Source organism: Falco cherrug, chromosome Z (genome assembly GCF_023634085.1).
Source record: "Falco cherrug isolate bFalChe1 chromosome Z, bFalChe1.pri, whole genome shotgun sequence".
Lineage (NCBI taxonomy): Eukaryota > Metazoa > Chordata > Aves > Falconiformes > Falconidae > Falco > Falco cherrug.
This window is the reverse complement of record NC_073720.1, coordinates 59,738,936-59,747,991: the sequence shown is the minus strand read 5'-3', so window position 1 is coordinate 59,747,991 and position 9,056 is coordinate 59,738,936.

Genomic DNA, 9,056 nt, shown 5'->3' with positions numbered 1-9,056 from the left:
GGACCCCTCCCCCCCGAGTCCTTCAGTTTATAGCCCGCCTCACCCCGCTGGCCAGCCCGCTGCCAGAGATCCCCTTGCCTCTTCTAGATGTATGGTTCCCACCCCTCCCTAACATGCTATAGTCAAAAAATGACCTGTTGTCTCAGAAGTCAAAACCCTCATGATGGCACCAGCTATGAAGGCAGAAGTTGATGTGCATTATATATCTATTTCTGGTTATATCTTTTCATCTTATTGGTAAAACAGAAAAAAACATAACTTGGGCACCAAAATTTTTCACTTGCATCTCCAGGGCTTTATAGTCTTCTTTGACTATAGCCTAGGTTCTGGCTTGTGGTATCAGTCATGCCCATGTGAAAGAGTAGCAGCAAATAGCAGTCCATGCTCTTGACAAGTTGTGGCACACACTTGGCAACATCTGGGACTTGAGGTCCTAGACAGCAGCACACCTCACATGACTCCCTGTCAGGCCAGGAGATGGGCACCTCAGTGCCCTTTAACAGAGAGTTGCCCTTTACAAGCATTTAACATTTCTTTTTGCATTGTAACCATGGTGTGCTGCTACTGTAGTTTCTCCATGCAGACCTTGCATGTGGGTGTCTATAGCTGTTGAAGTTTCATATCTGTTTCTAGCTGTGATGCGGGATGGTGGAGACGGAAGCAGAGTCCTGCTTTTGTGGGTTGCTAGGGTTCAAGATGCCTTATTCTCTGTGGTGTCTGCTAGAGAAGCATGGTTCTGAAAGCACCTATCTATATCCATTTTGGACTTTCTGATGCTGCACAGCCTTTTAACCATTTCCTGCAGCTCAGCCACTTGTCATTACAGATCATTAACCTGCACACACCTTAGGCAGGTACCTACCTTTTCTCCAGCAGAAGGGTCTGGGCAATCCTATCTTGCAAGGCTACTGTGTACAGATTATTCCGCTGAATGTCCTTCATTCTCATTATAAGATACTATTTCTTACTACTTACTGTATGCATTTTGTGAGGCATAAAAGTACTGTTTCAGGAAAATAGAATATTAGTTTCTCCAGATGTGATGAAAGCAATGGCTCATAGGAAAGGAGTCCATGCTTCTGAGGAAAACATGAAACATGATTAGGAAAAACTCATTTTTGCATATGTTTGCCACTGTCAAGTGTATTGGAACAACACATTTGTTACACAATATAGACAAACACTAATAAAAAGACTATTAAACAAAGCATGCATTTGTATTCTTTTGGGAGACCCTTTGAGTTTTGAAGTAGGAAGGCTGGAAATACAGACCACAGAATTAGTCACACTGCATCTACTTCTATGATAATAATATCTAGATAACAGATAAAAGCAGGTTTTTTTGATAAATTTATGGAATATATTTGACAAAGCTAATGTCGTGTCCTGATCCATGTCCGTCCCCCCACCCCCCTTCCCCCCTTCTTGTATAGTTTTTCGAGAGCTTACACTTTTGTGAATAGATTTACAACTAGACATTATTTCCTTAGAAGTTTCAGCTATCATATTTGTTCTGTGCACTGTAATAGTAAGAAATTACAAAATCAAATGATGATGGATAGTATTATCTTGACATGTTCTTTCTATTCACTTAATAGTCATCAGATTTGAAAACATTTTTCTACTGTAAATAGTTGTATTTAAAGGTTATCCCTCAAAACTTCTAACAATTATTGCTTTCATGTATGTTTCTGTCAGCTTTACTGACTTGCTAGGATTTTGACAAATTTGGCCTGGTTTTAACTCTAGATTAAAAAAAAAAAAAAAAAAGAAAAAGGAGAGGTTTCATAATGCTTGCTTTTTATAAGACTTAGTTGTTTCTTATTATCTAGGCTTCAATTTGAAATTGTAGATATGAAATAGATTTAACGTTATGCTTTGATTCTGTTATTATTTACCTGTTTGCTTAGTTAGGAGATTTTTTTCCCCATCTGTTTGATAGGCCAAAGGTAATCACTGAATTATGGGTATTTATACCCTTTATTAATGATTCCTTCATTCCTCACTTTAGAGGAACCTTTTTATTGGAACTTTATTAGATTGTCTGTGTGTAAGAAGGAATATTTTGTGGTTCACTGTAACAGTTCCTCACTAGACTGAAGCCTCTGATATTTTTGATGCTATACATGGTATGAATAGTGTAATTCTTAAGAAATTAAAATGATGAGAGTAACATTTATATAGTTATTTAACTATGAAACAGATTTTCATCCTGATGAACTGAAAGAACAGTAGGTTTAAAACGCATATTTTGTTTTCACTTACAGAACAAAACACGGAATGTAACTTCTTTAACCTACTACTTTTCTAGTATCACAGCACCACATGTAGAAATAGACCATGGCATTAGAAAAGTTACTGAAAAAGAAAACAACAAAGCACTTGTATCTTCTGCCAGGGTGTCTATCACGTCCTAGGTCAGAAATTACTCTAGTGCTCCAAAGAGTGACATTAGTCTAAGTAGGGAAAAAGCAAAACCTGTTTTTCTAAAGATGGTGTAAAAACAGGAGAAAGAGAATACTCCCACTGTGAGCAGAAAGCCCCTGAAATTTATGTTACATTCCTGCTTTCAAAATACACCCAAGTAATAAATGAAATTTATGAAAAGTCAGTGTTCCAATCAAAAGCAGAAGAGTGCAAATCTGGCTTTGAATTTGGCAAGGCTCTGATTCAGACCAAACAAGAATAATCATACAGAACAATGTTGCGTCTGTATAGAGTACCTTGAGTTTCTTCAGTTGGGGGGGCAAAGTGTGTTCTTACGTTAGACTTCTGCCTCTGTGTTAAACACATGCTCACTTAATTGCATCTTCCTCAATGATTTTGCAAGGTCTTCCTGAAACTGAATATGGTCTTTATTTCAGGGATGTGAAGGAGGAGAATTAGGTTTCCCTCCCTGCATACACAAATATTACATTTTTGATATAAAATAGTTAAATAATTATGGGTAGAAATACCTTCTGGCTGAAGAGTGGGTCTTGCATATTTTGTGTGAGTGGTATAGCAATTACCCAACTGCATGACAAGCAATAATTATCAATGATTTTTCCTCTGCTGTGTTTTGAATGCACTCCAGTTTCCTGATTGCTTTCTGGATATGCCCTGTTGTTGATGGAGATGGAAATGCTAATGGAGAAATACTTAGTACATATACAATGTAATATATTTGGTCATGAACTAGACACCTAGTTACTCAACACTGAAATGATTCCAACACTCTGTATGTAGAAGCAAGTGGTTTTAGGGTACCTTTTTTGGGAAGCTTATATTTCTAGACACTTGAGGTAGCAAGTCAGTGGATGATCCAAGATCAAAACTGACATGTAGAACATGCTTCAAATAGAGAACCAAAGGCAGGCAGGTGACAATGGCAATGTTAAGATAACTATTAGTTACCATGTGCATTAACAGATAACTTCACAGTTCTGCACCTTGGTTTGTGTTAATAGACATGTCTTCCATTTAGCAATTTTAGTTGTTTTGGGAAGACAATTTACATATATATCCTGGAAAATTTATAGTATTCCTGTAGTTGAGTCTATAGATATTTCTGTAGTTTTGACAAAGTGTGTACGGCTATAAAAAGATTTGTTGGAACTTCAGGAAATAGCCTCTAATTATGATGCCAACAATGCTATTAACTTCCATACCATTATCTACAAAGAAGATTGTACTGCAATACTCTGTTGCAAAAAAAAAAAAAAAAAAATCTTTTGGCAAAATGATTAATTCATTACTTCCCACCCTCCCTTCCTCCCCTACCCACACTCCCCACCCCCACCCCCAATTTAATATCTCATTATAGGATGCACTGAATACAATTTGAATGCAATTTGTAGTGACTCCCTAGTAGTGTTTCCACTCACAGAATTTTTGGTAAGTACTTTCTAAGGTCTGTCCTGCCCTTGCAAAAGTAGCAGAAAAGTATGATTGTCTTTCCCTAGTGGGTGATCCAGATTAGATGTTACCAACTCTCGCATCTTTCAACTAAGCAGTCAAACAGGAAAACCTGATATTCCTAGATAAGATGATGCTAAACCCAGTCTTTGAAAGCTTTCCAGGCAGTTAGGGAACTCCTTCCACACAGAAGGGATGTAGATTGTCAGAAAGCATATGGTTTCTTCCTCTAAATCTCATTCAGTGTGAAAACAGCAGGAATTTTTATCTTTTGGCTGTCAGATATGTTCATGTGCACATACTGTAATAACCACAAATGCTATCCTTGAGACTTCTGCATTGTTAGTTGTTATTTTTGTCTTATATGTGTGAATGTCTACACTTGCACATGCATCTCATTTTTATTTTCAATCTTTCCCATACAACCAGGGCCATTGTAATTGCTATAAATAACAGTCATACTTAGAAAGCCTCTTGACATATATGTTGATTATTAGCAGCTAAGTATTTGTTACTCAGCAGCAATATGGGATTTGGTCAGTTTAATCCTTTATTGTATAATTGTTGTTTGAAAATTCAATAAAATGTTAATATAAAAAAGTATTAATACTAAAGAAAATCTGATGGGCATTCAATGCTATATAACTGTAGGCTGAGAAACATTGCAGCAGTACTGATTATCTAATTTATAATGAAGGAAAGCTTGTGGACTTAATCTTAAATCCATGAAACAGATTAACAAAACAACTCAATTGTTTTAAATGTTGATTATGTATTTCATCTTGACAAAAATGGCCTGCACTAAGAGAATCATTATTCAGCTCTGGCATTTTACCTGAAAGAGGAAAAGTAGCATACAGAATAATAAAGCAATTTTACTTCTTTATATAAGAGAAACAGGTAATTCAGCATTGAGATGAACACAGCTAGTTTTTTCAGCAACAGTGTTGCATGAGAAGTGACACATTACCTTTAAAGGGTAAATGTGATTTGGACAGAAGTCGAAGTAGCTAATGTATTTATACACTTTATACCAGAAAGTGACCTTTTTTTTCTCAGATAAATATTCCTGTAATGACTACTGTACATTTACAGTGTGTAATTGTAAACTCTGTACTTGCATTGTCTTTTGTAAGCACAAATTCAGTCTCTGCTTTGGTCACCATGGAGATCCTCTTTGTAGTAGTACAAAGCAACTCTGTTGTGTGAACTATGGGGGATTAAAGTAGAATAGAATACAAGCAGTTTATTTATGGGTCTCACTGCTGCAGCTATTCCACATGCCATGTGGATGTTTCTTCCATGATTTGATTCTACATGCCATGATGTTTACATGTGGATGTTTCTTCCATGATTTGATTCTACATGCCATGATGTTTATTCTACCTGACCCATAAGTTTTATGTGTATTGATGCATTTGAAGATTCCAGCAGTATGCAGGAAAACCTGCTTAAGCACCGAAAATGTTTTCCTGATCAGAGAGGTAATTTACTCAAAGTTTTCCCTGCATAGTGTATTTTTCCTTCACCAAGCTGCCCACCTCCTGCTTGCATGTGGATGAAGATAGGACATATATTAACCTCTAATAATCTCTAGAAAATGGGAGTGCACAGGGTGGCACTGAATCTGCCATGATACTAAGAAAACAGAGAAAAGTGAAGTGGAATCTAGTCTGGCATTCTCATGCCACTGAAGCTCAGATATTTACCTCAAAGGGTTATGTCCTGCATAATTGCACTGTACGAGTCTCATTTGCAGCCCAGCTTCACATTGTAACGACAACCTTTCTTCTTTTAGTGGCTTCTTTTTAGCAATAGGAAGAAGTGTTAGCATGCACAAAGCGCTTGCGGTTTTTGAAATACTGTGTCGGCATAAAACACACAATTATTAAGAAGTCTGTCAGCAAGTATAATTTTAATATTTCAAACATTCTAGCCTGAATTCTAACAAAGGACATCAGAAACCTGTTTATACTTATGCTTAAAATAGTACCATCTTTGCATAATGGGAATACTTGCATTGAATATCCATGTACACTACTTTTCTTGTATATAAATAAACCAGCTTCACCTTTTATGCCCTTTGCTTGCTTGTGTGGCATATTAATCACTTCAAAATGCTCCAAAATCTAATTTCTTTTCATATATGGGGGGAAAAGAGTCAGAACCAAGTACACCAACAAGCTTTGTCTTATTTCATGTGATAGGACCTCACAGTTTGATGGCCTCTTAACAACTGTAGAAAGGAATATTCTTTGAAAAGCTCATGCTGCAGGCTATTTTATATAAGTTGAAGTTAAGTTTGAGATATGAGAGAGAGGTCTCTCTCCTAACTAAAAACACCTTTTTGTGCTGGAGTTTCATTTACCTGGGGAAAAATACAAATGCGTGGTAGCAGCATTTTCACACACAGTTAAAGGTTGTGTTAGCACTTTTATTTTTTTAAAGGTTTCTAATGCAGCTATAAAAGAAAAATTGCTCCAGGACAACCTTGTTCACAATTAAAATTAATTATAGTGACATATTGAGCAGAATGGTGAGAGTAGGAGTAAATAGGGGAGAAGCATTGAGGGGAAATCAAGACGTTTTCCTCCAGTCATGGTTTTTTTGCCCTTTAATAGCTGAAAAAGAGCTGTAATTTCTAAAACAACAAAAGGGTGACTATTTGTACAATGGTTTCTTTATATCCTTCTGGGAAACAAAAACATATTTCACTCATAAATGAGCAGAGGCAGTGGCTGATTTCTGAAGGCTATTTTTTATTCTTGAAAGAGGATTATCTTTGGTCTTGTCATTGTTCATGCAGTAGTTCAATGGAAGGTTGCATTTATGCAAAGCGATTGGAAAAAAGGTGAGAGAATTGAGTGGGAAGTCCAAAGAAAGTTTAGGAGACACGAAGATGAGATAAATTAGGAAAAAAAACAAAAGTAAACATTACTTGAGAAAGAAGAATATTAATGAAAAGGACCTTAACCTTTGCTGTAAAAAACAGTGAAAACTATATGAAATAGTGAGTGATAGCTAAGATAATTTAATGGAAACCTAAAGCAGACAAACATCCAGATATGGATATCCATAAACCTGAATATGGTGAAGTCATATATAGAAAACCATAAAAAAGATGCAAGAAAAAAAGTATGTGAAAGCCAGAAATAAAATAAAAACTATGTAGTGTTTTCATTGCAATACTTTCTCTAGCAAACATTAGAGCTGCAACAGTTATTGCTAGAATAACAAATGCACTGATTATTCCAGAACTAACCAGCCTGAATGTGAGAATTGGAAAAAAATATTAGAAGCATTTGTGTTTTCCTGATGTCAAGCTCCTACTAGACAGATTTCTGTTTCTGAAGCCCTCCATGTGCAGTGCTGGCTACACAAATATAGTATGAGAAAATTGTCAGATGTTTGGAAGAGATACAAGTCTAGCTTTCCATATCCCCTTTAGAAAATACAAACTTTTTGTTTCCCTTTCTCTGTTACACAGATGCTGCAACCCCTCATCTTCAAGCAATACTAATGTGGACCTCTCTGACAAAAGATGAGGGGACCACATAGTCCCTAAAAGAATGCAGTCACTCCCAGTTGAGTCAGAGGATGACATTGGTGGGGCTTAACAGGTTGAGGTACATTTAATATCATCATCAAAAGATCAAATTCAAAACAATGAAAACAGAAAGGATAAGGGAGATTTTTTAAAGGGATAGTAGTTTTTCAACAACTTCAAAAGAGTTGTTCATCAGATTAATAGTCTGAAGATAAATTATGTATCAAAGCCTAAGTGTAAGGAATTTAGGAATAAAATTATGTTATTGCATAAAACTTTTTATGAAATATTTTTTGTAAAATGCAGTATGATAGATGTGAAAGAACATAGTTTAATTCACCGTGATATGACACATACCTTTCTGTAGGAAGAAAATCTTGTAACACTTAGAGATTTTTTTTTGCTGAAAAAGTGAGTGACATCCTGGTAAATGCTAGTGTAAAGTATGAATAAATATAATTAATTTTATTTGATATTCTTCAAGTTATTTACCAGGTGACCATTCAGTCAGATAATTTTCTCCTCTGTCAGCTTCAGGCTCTCATTTAATCAATTACAGTATCATCTATATGGTCATAATATTCATTCTGGTTAAGCTTCGTGGTCATGTGTAGATGACAGATACTGTATAAAGTGATGGTTGAATAGTAGAATTGACAGAGCTAAGTGTATTTATGTTGTCAATTAACCACTCCTATTATGATTAATTATGTCATTTTCAGACAATCATGCAATGGTTTCTTTAAATAAGAACGTCCAATAACCTTTCCTCCTGATTTAAATGTATGTCCTATCAACATGGTAACTTGCATGCATATATTCAAGTACAGCGGTGCAGACTGAGAGTTTAGATCTTGAAGCAGCACCAATCAGCTTTCAACAGGCTTTATTACCTTGCCATTACTATATTCAATCTTTCTTCTGCAAATCCCTATGCATCAGAACAATTTTGAGACCGAAATGAAAATAAGTAAATGCAAGAGATGAAATTCTTCACATAAATAAAGGCTTGTAGGAGTGGAGCTAAATGAAAAGTTATTATGTGTTCCAAACATACCTTTTGCTTTTTATCCCTTTGTATCCCTTGCTTTGAGTTTAAGTGGCCATTTACTTTGTTTTAATTAAATTATAAATAATGTGACCATAGTTGGAGAAAGGGTTCTGATTTCTGCACTAAGAATTTCTTCTGAAAATTTAAGATGCTGAAGACATTAAATGGTAAAGGAAAAAAGCTTCAGCTGCTCATCAATATTTGAAAAGCATGATGCCATACAACAGAAAAACTATACATTCATATTCTACCAAAATTAAAAGGACACTAGCCATGCTAGACTGAGCAGAAGATGAAATTAAAGACTATATGAAGTAAAAGTTTAAATTACTTTGCATAGAAGGGTATGAGCATTTAGCATTGGGTTTCATTTTGATCATCCAACAAGGCTATGTTTATAGATGTTAAACTAGATCAAGGTTTGGCATGACCGTGAGTAAAGTTGATTTTTGTGTTGAATATTTGTTTGTATGCAAGACAACAAACTGAAAGACAAAACCAGAAAGACTTGTTTCATTATCTTTGTAGATAAAATTGGTTCTTCTGTTTGAGAAACTTGAA